Source organism: Rhinopithecus roxellana, chromosome 14 (genome assembly GCF_007565055.1).
Source record: "Rhinopithecus roxellana isolate Shanxi Qingling chromosome 14, ASM756505v1, whole genome shotgun sequence".
In the NCBI taxonomy this organism is placed as follows: Eukaryota; Metazoa; Chordata; class Mammalia; order Primates; family Cercopithecidae; genus Rhinopithecus; species Rhinopithecus roxellana.
In genome coordinates, this window is record NC_044562.1 from 43,732,275 (window position 1) to 43,745,980 (window position 13,706).

Genomic DNA, 13,706 nt, shown 5'->3' on the forward strand with positions numbered 1-13,706 from the left:
CCTCCCACCTTAGCCTCCCAAGTAGCTGCGACTATTGGCACACACCACCACACTTGGCTATTCTTTTTAGTTGTTTGTGGAGACAGGGTCTCACTATACCGCCCCGGCTGGTCTTGAACTCCTGGGCTCAAGTGATCCATTTGCCTCAGCCTCCCAAAGTGCTGGAATTACAGGTGTGGGCCACTGCGCCCAACCACTCTTGTCATTCTTGGTGGACCTTCTCAGGCTCCTAGTAAAACCTGAGTGCTAGATCACAGGAAAGCTGATCCACAACCTTGGTTGCCCCATCTTGACAACATATTTGCACTTTAAAAGGGATTCAGTGGGCTATACTATCATATTATTACCAACTACAACAACACTTAAGTAACACTTGGATGACCCTGGCATGTATTACGTCATTTCATCCTCATAACAGTTCTCTGGGGTGGAAATAATTACTTTCCCAGTTTTTTTTTTTTTTTTTTTTTTGAGGCGGAGTCTCGCTCTGTCGCCCGGACTGGAGTGCAGTGGCCCGATCTCAGCTCACTGCAAGCTCCGCCTCCCGGGTTTGCGCCATTCTCCCGCCTCAGCCTCCCGAGTAGCTGGGACTACAGGCGCCCGCCACCTCGCCCGGCTAGTTTTTGTATTTTTAGTAGAGACGGGGTTTCACTGTGTTACCCAGGATGGTCTCGATCTCCTGAGCTCGTGATCCGCCCGTCTCGGCCTCCCAAAGTGCTGGGATTACAGGCTTGAGCCACCGCGCCCGGCCTACTTTCCCAGTTTTACAGATGAGGAAACTATGGCAGAGAGAAGGCAAATAACCAGCCCAAAGTCACATAGGGAATGAGTAGCAGTGCTGCTCGTAGCAGGTCTGACTCTCAATGCACTGTGTAACTATGAGACAGGGATGCCAAAAATTAGGTCTTAGGCCTCAAAGACTTGGTTTGTCATTGACAAGATAAACCTAAAACACATCTCTCTCTCTCTCTCTCTCTCTCTCTCTCTCACACGCACACACACACACACACACACCACTAAAGGGTTAAATGAAAAGTCAGAATAATGGAAGAAAAGCCACATAGTCCTATATAATTTATTAACTAAAAGATATTAGGGACAATAGGCATGCTTCTGGAGTTTCAAGTAGGGTGGCCATAATTCAGACAGGGGTTGTCAGGAAAACGAGGGGCTTAAACTGAACCCTGAAAGATGGGCAGGATTCACTTAGGCAAAGATGAGTGGGAAAACTATTCCAGGGTAGAGGAAAGAAAAGGCAGCAGAGGATCCATAAAAGATTTATCTCAGGACTAAAGGGCATATGAGGCCACCCAGACAGCAACAGACGGCACAGGGCCTTGAATACCAGGCTGAGGGATGACAGAACACAAAATACAATGGAATTATACTGAAAAAAAGACATGCATTTGAACAACCAAAAAAACCCTACAGCTATAGATCGAGCACCCACTAGTAGGTAGGACACATGCTGGAGGCTCACAGTCCCTGTCATGACACCCAGAAGCGAGAAGATGGGGGCACACACAATTACAACATCCTGTGCTAAATGTTCAAACAGGAGCAAGCACAGGTGAGGTACACAGAGGGTCTCTGGGGTGGAGCCTCGAGCCAATCCTAACGGATGAATAGATGGCAGGGTTTTGCTACTGCAACCTTGCTAAGGATTTCCCAACATCTGAACTTTCATTTTGGTGTACTGACCTTATCGTTTATGATCCAGTGCTGAAGTCCTGTGATGGCATCATTTCAGAACAAACAGTACTTTATGAATTCACTATATCTAAGGGATCTTTCATAACATCTGGAAATAGAATACACTTGAAACATTTTCCTGACTCCTTCCTCTACTTCTAGAGATTGTTCTCACATCTACTGTAGGATTTATAGGTAATTTTATTGCTATCTTTTTACAGATATCTCATCTGCCCAACAAGACTGTATACCCCTCAAGGGAGGAATCTAGTACATAATGTATTGCCCTTTACCCCTGTAAGCTCTCAATACTGTTTATTTATGACAAGCACCTGATGACAATATACATATAAATGTTTATTAAAGTTTAACGTGATCAAAAATTAATTTTAGGAAGTAGAGTCAAAAGAAGTCCCAGTTTCGTCCCCCGGCTTTGATAAATCAGTGCCTCTTTAAGCCTCCTTTTCCATACAAACTTAAGTCAATTAACTCCCAGAAGGGTTCTAGAGCTTAAATGAAATAAAGTATGAGAAAGCAATTCTGTTAACGTAAAAGCAACATATGAACATTTGGTGTTGGTGGTAGTTGTAGTCTTATTCCAGCTATTTCATTAAAACTCTGGGTCTTACTTTGCAATTATGCCAAAAGCACTTTTCCCAGAATTGTTTGACACCACTCTTGAACTGGGCCAGCATTTTATCCATCTATGCTCATGAATTTATGTTCATGTCTGTTTTCATGTCTACAGCCTGACGGGGGGCTATGAGGCACTGGTTCACTGGAGAATGCACTATTGTATTATGGACTGGAATGATAATTCATTATCTCCAGGAAAGAAATAACTATTCATTTAAAATAAAATCTTCTGTAGAAACATTTTACTTATATTTGTAATATCATAAATCTGAAAGAAAGGACCTGAAATCCTCTCTAACATTTACTTTCAACCTGCTAACAGGGTGAGAAAGGAACAAATTATTTTGATCTCTTAAGGGTCGGAGGAAATAGCTTATAACCATAAAGGTGGCTTTAGTAATAAAGACCAACTAGATTTTCACTTTCACTTTGTGGAAGAAAATAATTAAATGCCAATTAAAAATGTATAATTTAGGTTCTTCAGACCTTATCAGTCATCATGAAGCAGATTCCTATTTATTAGTTTTAGACTCCTGATTAAATATTGTGCCAATATAGCATAATTTATAATATAAATTTGAAGCAGGCCCCAGAACTTCATTTCCTTCTACCTTTCAAATAAGCTTCCTGTCTCAGAACAAGCCCAGCGGGAGGAACAAGTAACAGTTCACATTACAGAGTGAAAAAAAATTTTTTTTTTTAGAAAAGATATTTATATCTTGTTTCTCCAACAAAAAAATTCCATAGATGTTCAAGATACAAAGTGAAATTAATTGAATTTGCTGCTGGTACTCTGCATTTATTTGTTAAGAAGGAATACAATGTAGGGATTTAAGGGGGTCACAGAAGCTTTGTGACAGTAATGTACATTCATCTCTTTCTAAACAAGTATCAGTAGCCAGGTGGGGCAACAAAATTGTTTGTTCAGGGTAACCAAATTAATGAAAAGGCAAGGTTTCCAATATTCACCGTATTTCAATTACTGAAACTTAAAACCCTTTCCCCATTGAAATAATATTACAAGTAGCAAGAGTACCCAAGTTAACTGAACTAACAGTGCTAAGAAGCTGAGGGTCACAGAGTACATACTTTGTTTTTTTGTTTGTTTGTTTGTTTGTTTTGGAGACAGAATCTCGCTTTATCACCCAGGCTGGAGTGCAATGGCACGATCTTGGCACACTGCAACCTCCCAGAGTGCATACTTTTTAAGGGGAAGTTCTTCCTACTTTTCAGTCTGGGATGCCAGCAACACATCTCCCCAAGGCACCCCCACCCCAAACTTCAGGACCCTACTCACTCCGCTAGAGCAGTGAGCCACAGCAGCATGCCTGGGATCCCCAGCCACTAGCTTCCTCCAGGGCAATGGTTCCAACATGTGAGAACCATGGAGTTATTGCCAGGGGTCTCTGACAGCCCTAACTATATGTCACACTTAAATATATACATTGAACTGATTTTCAAATGTACTTTGGTGCTACCATCATACATTTGTTTCTGTAATAAATATTAATGCAATTCTTATTAGCTTTCTATCATTATGCATTTTCTCAGATAGGATACCCTATAAAAGCACAGCTATGACATGTGGGAGCCTGGGAACGCTGTAACATTAAAATGGTGTCTTCAGATTCCTTATAAGTGATAGGACAGGTAAAACATTAGCAGAAGAGAGGAAAGAGAAAGTCCCGAACTTGATCAGCACCATCACAGGCCACAGCAAGTTAACACTTAACCATTTGAAAGCTGTCTCCATATCAAATTATCTACTATTTTAATAAACAAGATTTGTTTCTTTGCCAGGAAACTAATTTGGGAAATCTCAGATTTCTTATCTTTTCACAGCATAAAACAAAGGATTTTTAAAAGCTCGGTTATTGAAAGCAGTTATTTAAGGTTTTACAGAAAGATTTCCTCAATAAATTATAGTTTGTCATACTTTAGAAGCAATTTAGACCGAATGTACACTTTTTTAAAAGAAAAAATTACAATCAATTTGAATGGTTTGTTTTGTTTTTATAACTACTTATGTGAATCCCTCTTTTATACACAAATACACAATCTTTTCAGAAAAGAACTTAGTCAGGCAAATACAATTAGTATAGGAGTATAAGTCCAAGATCTAAAAATCCTAGGAACACAGAAAAATAAGACTGGAAAAATAAGAATTATAATGAGAAACAAAAGCACAACTCTGGGTATTAGTAATACAACATTAGGTTGTAGTTCTAGTATATGCATTATATTAATACCATATTTATAATGGATCCTTGATAAATGCTTATTCAAGATTGTTGCTATCACTTGGCTATTCCAACACTATTAGACACTCAGGAAGTTAAGAAGGTTAAAGAAAGCACTATCTATACACAAGGCAGTTTAAACAGAAATGTGTGGGTGCTTCTTTCTCAGAACTTTTATGAGTTTACAACTGAGACCAGAATATAGATCTCAAGGTTTATAACACATTTTCCTGTAGCCCTGGACTATCATCAGTTATTTTTACTTACATCCCCTAAATGTGCTACAGTCTAAAAGAATAATTTATATCCTTAGTATATTCCCATATATGTAATTTAAAATTGTTTTATTTTGCTGTTAGGGTTCTGATAACTTGAGAATTACCATAAGCTATCAATTCTAATGATATAATTACTTTCAGAAAAAGGTTTATTACTTAGCCCATAAAAGAAAAAAGTGGCTGAGCACAGTGGCTCACATCTGTAATCCCAGCACTTTGGGAGACAGTGGCGGCAGGACCGCTTGAAGCCAGGAGTTCAAGACCAGCATGGGCAACAAAGCAAGATCCCATATCAGAAATTTTTTTTTTAATGAGTCAGGCATGATGGTTCACACCTGTGGTTCTAGCTACTCAGGAGGCCAAGGCAGGAGAATCACTTGAGCCCAGGAGTTCAAGGCTGCAGTGAACGAGGATCATACCGCTGCACTCTGGCCTGGGTAACTGAGAGAGAGACCCTGTCTGTAAAAAAATAAAAATAAAAAAGATAGATACTTGAACATACATACCATATCAATAATTTTTTAAATGGAAATATTCAATGCTGGTGAGTATGAGAATTGACAGGCTCTGCCATTTACTGAGAGTAAAAATATAAACTTTCTGAAAAGCAAAGATTTAAATGTAAAGATTTTTATTGCAACAGTTTTCACAATAATCACAACTGAAACAAAGTAAGTGATCGATAATAAGGACAGTTAAATAAGTTATGGTGAAAATAGGTAAATAAGCTATAGAGAAAAAAAAATCTCATATCCATATGATGGGAAAATAGAACTTAACTACTTGAGAAAATGCATCATGTTAAATGAAAGAGCAGGACACAAACCTCTAGATATAGTACAGTTTATATTTGTAAATTATGTGGTTCAAATAAATGTATTTTAGAAAAAGACTCGATGAAAATGACACCAAAATGTTATCAGGGATTATCTCTAAGTAGTAAAATTAGGACCTATTTAATTTTTTTCTTTTACTTGGCTGGATTTTTTTAAAAATTATTATTTATCACTTTAAAAATATACACTTAAAAAGGAATTACTTTAAATATAAAACATTTGAGTAACAACTGGGATGTCCTTGTTCCCGGAGTTCCTGAAAAATTATAGAGTTATTAAATTGAGGTCTGATCATTCATCTAATGCCTTGTGCTTCTCAGTATACACAATTGAAAGGGACTGTTACAAGGATTTTGAGACACTCTGAAAAGATATATACACCTTTAACAGGGAGTCGCATTACACAGAAAATAAAATTGAAACATGTGTCATGTTTACTCATTCAAAAGAACGATAATAAAGTCTTTTATTTAAACTCCCTTATAAATGTGAATTGGGGCATATTTGTTCATTAGTTAAACACAATTGCACAGGCATGATTTTGAAATAGAATTAAGAAAGGCACTCTACGATAGCTAAAGAAGCTTGCCTTTGCTGAATTGGAGCATGTTCATCAAGAACATAGCACTTCTTTATTTTATATTCCAAGATACATGTGCAGGACATGCAGGTTTGTTACATAGGCAAACGTGTACCATGGTGGTTTGCAGCACCTACCAACCCATCACCTAAGTATTAAGCCCCACATGATTTGTTATTTATCCTGATGCTCTCCCTCCCCCTACCACCCCACCCGCCAGATAGGCCCCAGGAACACAGTACTCCTTAAAAGTCACAGGCAGCATGCATGTCACTTTGTATGATTCTGCTTTATGTGTTTGGTGTGGTGGCTTCTTCCTTTGCTCCACATGACAGAAACCTTGTGTACCTTGAGGCCAAGTATGTTCTACTTTAACTTTGTCCCTAAAAGTGCCCTGAACAGTTAAGAATTCCCAGCATGACTCATAGGGACCCACTCCTGCCACTGCTCCAGTGCTCAGTTTGTCCTGGAATCCTGGCCCCTACCTGCCACGTCTCTCCTCTTCACCCCACAGTACAGCAGGGCTCACAGTACATTGGTTTATTGCAGCTCAGAGAGAGCAGGCCCCGTGCAGAGTGGAGTGCACCTGCCTCTGGAGGAAGGTCTGTCTACATAACCAACACAGACTGCTAACTACCAGTCCAGGCTCGTCACTCACTTTCCTTTGGCACGGTTAACCCACACATCGGGCTTGTTCAGGCAGCACCGGTGCCTCCTTTTTATCCTCCTCACAGCCACACACCAGAGCTCCCTCTGCCCACTGCTGATTCATAGTGTCCCTGTCTTTCCTTCTCTTTCCCCCATCCCACTCTTGGTCTCAGATCAAAACGCTTCCAAACATTTCCTCAGAGTCATTCAGAGTTGGACTTTCCTGTTTTGTACTTGCCAAATGTTTCCTGAAATGGTCTCTCATTCTAAAACATGCCCCACAACAAATGTCAAAGAAAGCCGTCTCTGCCCCCCTTAATTCAATTTTTTCCACATCTCTTGAACATGGTTTAAAAACCTGCTAAATTTCTTCCCATTTTTGCCCTATTCTCTCGCATTCTATCCCACCTCTCCCATTCTAAAATGCAGCAAGACCACCAGGTCACAAGGTAATACAGAACTCTCACATCTCTTCAATACAGTCATCAACACGTGGCTCAGCTAGATTTACATCATAATGGATCAAGGCAGACAGAGGCTACTTTGAACACATACAACATTGGGATGTAGTTTTTGTTGGTGCTGAGGTAGAGGTGGGGGTTCGGGAGGGTGTGCTCTTTTTAAAGCCGTAACGTAGCAACCAGTATCTATAGCAGACACATATTAATATATAGACTTAAGGTTTAGGTGTTCCATGTTTGTAATTATTTATTATTTGTTTGGCTTTTCTGTTTTGGCCTCTGCACCAACAAATCAAACATCACTTGTCTGAACAAATGATTGGTAGTTTCCAAAAGTTGCCCAGCCAACTTGAGACAATGCCATTTTGCAAAAACTGTAAATAAATACCATCCAAATGTAGGCAATCAAAAACAGCTACAAAGCAAATGTTACTGAATCCAGCAGTGGAGTTAAGTACTGGATAATGTATCATTCAGAATTCAGGAAAACAAATCAGGCTGACACAAGCCCCTCTCACCCCCAAAATGCCAGTAGAGTAAATGGGAACAGATAGCTAATGTTGGATAATTAAACATGGAGGAATTATAAACTCAAAGGGAATGTTCTTGGTGGAGGCATTAAGGTGTTTTCATTGCCCCACACAGAATTCACATCAGATATGTTTGTTTGCTTTTCCCAGGAATCAAAAATGCTGTGCCCAGAGAAATGCCATGTTAGTTGAGTTTGAGAAACAAATTTTACCCATACTGGCTTTGTACTAGGGTAGGACTCTGCACTTGATTTCTGCCTTTAAAGATAACTTATTAAACAAAGTTTCCTAAATTAAAAGATTGAGATTTCCTTCTGCCTAAAACATAATTAGAACCTAAAATGAAATGCTGAATAATACCTAAAATTGTGAGAATATCTCTTCTGTAAAATACTTTTACAATTCCCTCTTTCTTAAGATTACCTACTACCACAATGATAATTAACCAAGTTTAAGCATGTGTTTTCTTGATTCTGAAAAGTCTGAATGTATTACGGCTCTGGATTTCTAAGTCTGAGCAGGGAAATCTATTAATTTTTAAGGATTCTAAGCAGTGGTTTTAGTTAATTTTATACAGAATTTGATAGAACTGTGGGACTGTATTTAACAAGTACATATGCATCAGATTAGATTAACTTGATAACTTGCTGCTCCTAAATTGTTACTAAAAATAATTACACTTAAACTCATCCAGAATACCATAATTTCATGAGATGACACAGCAGGTAAATTGGTTTCTCCAACTCCTACCTTCTACCAGATTGTTCCGTACAGAACAATCATGCGTCCAAAGACAGCCACCACTAGCAAGACCAGGAAGAAAGAAATTCTTATCACCCCTAATCAAGCAGATAAATTGTGTATGCTCCAAAGCATTCTTATTGAGCAGAAAAACTGAGAGGTTGTAGAATATGCTACAGTTACTGTTGGAAAAAGGAAAAGTCAGTCACCTGAGACTCTATACCCTTTGCCCCCCAATTCTCAGTATGCCACCTTTCACTTTCATCTCCGGAGTCTCATTTCACTTTCCTAACATTAGAGTTTAGGCACATTCAATTTTATCTTACTTTGAATTGTTATAAAGTCAATTAATTCTAGTCTTCTTCCTTTTTAGTTTATATAATAACACATGCTTGTTCCAAAAACAAAATTTTAAGCCCAAACATAACTTTATAAGGTAAAAAGCAAAAACATCCTCTTTTCTCCATCTTGTCTCACTTCCTTAAGATAGCCACTGTCAGCTGGCTGCAGTGGCTCATGCCTGTAATCCCAGCACTTTGGGAAGCCTAGGCGGGAGGATCACGAGGTCAGAAGATGGAGACCATCCTGGTCAACATGATGAAACCCCATCTCTACTAAAACTACAAAAATTAGCTGAGCATGGTGGCATGCGCCTGTAATCCCAGCTACTCAGGAGGCTGAGGAAGGAGAATAGTTTGAACCCGGGAGTAGGAGGTTGCAGTGGGCCGAGATCAAGCCACTGCACTCCAGCCTGGCGACAGAGCGAGACTCCGTCTGAAAAAAAAAAAAAAGCTACTGTCAAAGTTTGGGGGCAAAATGTATATGTGTGCCTGTATGCAGGTTTAAACAAATGTATGTACATTTATTCTGAAGCTTGTTTTTTCTTTCTTTCTTTCTTTTTTTTTTTTTTTTGAGATAGAGTCTCACTCTGTCGCCCAGGCTGGAGTGCAGTGGTGTGATCTCGGCTCATTGCAACCTCCGCCTCCCTGGTTAAAGCAATTCTCTGCCTCAGCCTCCCGAGTAGCTGGGATTCCAGGTGTCCACCACCATACCCAGCTAATTTTTGTATTTTTAGTAGAGATGGGGTTTCACCATCTTGGCCAGGCTGGTCTTGAACTCCTGACTTCGTGATCTACCTGCCTCGGCCTCCCAAAATGCTGGGATTACAGGCATGAGCCACGTTGCCTGGCCATTTTTTTCATTTAATATACAGCATCTTGATTTTTCAGCCAATGTACAAAATAGCTAGCAGACACACATTTATTGCATTTCTTCCTTTCCCTACAATGAGATTGCCAAATTAAGATTTACTGTCAAAGAAAGTAAAACAAAAAAAAAAAAAAACCTGTCAGCCTCATATTGCCTTCAATCTGTAACTGGTGAGGACAAAACGGTAAACATACACACATTCATATACATACATAATAAATATATAAATTACCCTACATGGCTAAATGCTAACATAAGTAATACATGTACATTGAAATGAAGTGAATTTTCAAGGGCAAGAAGCTAAGGAAGGCATCTGCATAGGTGGAGACTTAATGGGTTCTGATTAGGGAGGGACACCATGTGGAAATTTCCTGGGCTTTGGAGCCAGAAACATGTGGTCAAATCTAACTCTACCTCTTACTGATTATGTGGTTTGTGTAAGTTGCTTAACCCTTCTAAGCTTCCCTTTTGTCATGCACAGAACTAGGGGAAATACTTATCTTACAGAGATTTAAATATTAAATGTTTAAGATGGTGTCTTGAACATAGTAAGTACTCAAAAAATGCCTTAATACTGTTAATAATCCAGACACCATATATGATGGAATTGGTGATCCCATACTCTCAACACCACAAAATACCTGTGAACTCTGGTTTTTGTCTTTGTGTTTTATTTGCCTTCATGCTTTTATATTTGTATAGACATGGAAAGTGCCTTAGAAATAAACTGCCGTAAACATGAAGGACACACAACTACTTAGTAGCTTTAATGCATTATTGAAGTGATGCTCTCTCCTCCTATTTCCCCAGAGCATCTTGCACTGGGCTCATTAACAATGTCCCATCCTTCCCCTAAGCAATCCTAAATTTTACTTACACCTTGTGATAAATATAACTCATCTGACCACCACTAAATAACTGACAATATCCTCCACCTCTGCTAGCAGCTTGACGTATCAAAAGCCAAGCTTCCCAAAGAGGAGGATCCTATCCTTTTTTACTTAACAAGGCTAAAACAAATGCATACACTTTTAGCTGGCTAGTGCCCACGACTTGGGGAAAGGACCTACCAAGTACACATCTCCTTTTATTACATATTTTAGTCAACTGTATGTCTACCCACCCTTCACATTTATCTATACTTAAGAGGTTAGATTTCTAGAAAATCATGCACTTCTAGAAGGATTAGGGGAAATTTTGGCCACTGTACTATCCAACCACCTTCTTTTCCATGTGAGAAAACAGGAAGATGTGACATGCCCAAGGACACACAGCTATTCAGATACCAGTTGAGATTAGAACCTCAACTCTTTAAGTCTTTTGCACACTAATAAGCAAGGTATTGTATGTTCCAGTAGTTCTGTGAGGTGCTTATTCAATCTTTCTGGATGAAGAGAAACGTCGGTGGTTGCGAATGCATAAGGGTAATTAACCCACCTGTCTGTCCATGTGGGGATGGGATTAATGAGGGGGAAAGTTGCATTTGTAATTTTCTGCCATTTTACCTAAATTTGTAAGAAAATTGCTCTATGGGCAATAAATATGACTCAGAAAGACTAGCAACCCCCAGTAGTATCTCAAAAGGGCTCCAGAGACCTGTCAGACCAAGTGGAAGTAAAGCACGAAGTGGGGGATGTCTGCTAGGATGGTGGCAGGCAGGGGAGAGGTTTTGTTTTCTGTATTTATTCACCTGGGAGGGCAGATGTTGTCAATTTCCTCCTCCTGCCACACAACTGGCCACGTCCTCGTCACTGGGGCTGTGTGGAGGTTCTCACCTCCTCCTTTCTCCCAGGGATGTTTACCGCGAAGGCGCAGGTCGGCCTGGGTGGAGGAGGACCCGGGCATCTGCGCCCCCCCGCCCCCCGTCCCCACCCGCGGCAGCAGTTGTGGGCGCCCGGCGAGGGCTCCCTGGGCAGCGCCTTTGTTTTCCCGACTCCAATTACGTTTGCGGAAGTGCTGCCAGCACCCGGCACGCTGGGGGCGCAGGCGACAGCCTCCCCCAGCACCCCACAAAGATGACACCCGACACGGAAGCCGGGGGAGGGAGGAAGGGAGCGGCGGGTGAGCGAGGCCCGGAGCGGAGACAGCGGCGCACGCTCGGCTCCGAGCCCCGGCCACGAAGCCCCTTTCCCGGCAGCAGGTGTGCGCGGCTGAGGTGCCTACCTGCCCTCCGGCTGGGCCCGTCCGGGGCGGGGGAGGCCAGGGCGGGTCTGCGAGCCCCTTCTCCGCACTCCGGGCCCGACTCACCTGCTGCGGCGGCGGCAGCGCTCAGCTGCGCGGGGCGCGGGGAACCCTGTCCCCGGAGCGCGGGGCAGTGGCTCGGGGCCCCGGGGAGGCGGCTGTCGGGGCAGCGCGCACCATCCCGGGCAGCTCACGCGCTCCTTGGGGGCTGCGGCGGGCTGGGCGGGGCGCGGCGAGGGATGCCGACCGGGTGGGGCCACGGAGGCGGAGGGCCCAGCGCTCCCGCCGGCGCGACCTTCTCTCCCGCTGCGGCTCCTCCTCCTCCCCGGCCCGGGCCTCACAGTTGCCGCTGCTCACTACCGGCTGGACCCGTTTCAGGGCCGGGCGCCGAGGACCCGCCGCCAGGTGCAGCGCTCCGCCTCCTGCGGCGGCGGCGGATGCGTCGACCGCCCGCTCCCGGCCTCCAGCCCTCCCCGGCGGCCCCAAGGGACTCCTGAACCCAGCCGGGCCGGGGGAGCTCGCTGAGGAGGCGAAAGCACTGGGCGAGGCTCCATCCCTTCCGCACTCTCCACCCCCCCTGCCCCCACGCGGCTCCTGCTGAGCCCCCAGGCAATGAGTACCGGCCAGGAAAGGTGGGGGAAAATGTACTAACATCCCTTATTCCTTGAGCGCCTTTTAAGTGGCACACACAATGCTAACGTGGTCAGTGCGTTATCTCCGCGTCTGTCCCTGGTTGACCCGGGAAGGAGGAGCCGGCGGGGTGCGGAAGACAAACGATCTGTGAGTTTCGGGGCTCACCAAGAAGGGGTAACACTGAGACGACTGCGCCCTTTTTCAGGAAGGTGCTACTGGCACCTTGCTGAAAAGCCAACCGTGTGTGTCGCACTAAGAATATGATTAAAATTTTATTTCTAGTTAAACACGCAGAGAGTGGAGGAAGAGTGGAGTATTCACTTGGCAAGTATGTCTGTGTGCCTGTGATGGGCTTTAGGGGATACCACATCGTGTTCTTAAGGAGTTTATGGTCTTGTTGTGGCAACGACAAGAATGACGATGGTAGCTAACGCTTCTAAACATCGATTATGTGTGGGGCACTGTGTAGGTACTATCTGAGCCTTATAACCCTATAAGTATAGGAAACGTTATTCCCAGTTTACAACTGAGGAAAGCCGAGGCTGAAAGTTAATGTGACCCGTCCAAAGTTACTAAACAGCGAAAGGGAAAATAGGCTTCCTTTATCTCCAGGCTTTAAGCTCTTAACCATGAAATCATACTGATAAGAATTTGATAGGCCCTGAAGTTTCCGAATTTTGAGTCCCTCTTTAGGAAGAGTAAAACAATTACAAATAGGAAGTTTCTAGGGCCCCTCCCTGAGCTTAGGAAGGGTCCCTGAAGCTTCAACTGCAATAGCCTCATGCTAAATCCACTTTCAATATTCACATAGATATTGATTGACATGGTGCCAGTCATTTCTTTCTCCAGGCATTTCTTTCTCCTGTCAGGAACATGAGACACAGGTCCCCTCCTTGAAACTCTTCCCTTCTCTTATTTTGGTGTCCCACAAGTGTTGGATTTTTTCTTCCTTGAAACTCTCCCATCCTCTGCACTCTGTGACCCACAAGTCTTGGGTTTTCCTCTTCCTCTCTGACTACCCTTTGCTCCACTTGAGTT

The 13,706-nt window shown here is 42.6% G+C and overlaps 1 protein-coding gene across 3 annotated transcripts in view; it reads right to left on the reverse strand.

The window, feature by feature from the left end:
• MFSD6 (major facilitator superfamily domain containing 6) overlaps nucleotides 1-12,662 on the reverse strand; it is an 87,802-nt gene extending 75,140 nt beyond the window's left edge. Inside the window, exon 1 of one of the 3 annotated variants that reach the window (XM_010379752.2) lies at nucleotides 12,102-12,662. The gene's annotated coding sequence lies outside the window, so the exon portion shown is untranslated. The other 2 variants (XM_030916572.1, XM_030916571.1) reach the window with 2 other exon arrangements.
• Between the last annotated feature and the right edge of the window lie 1,044 nt (nucleotides 12,663-13,706).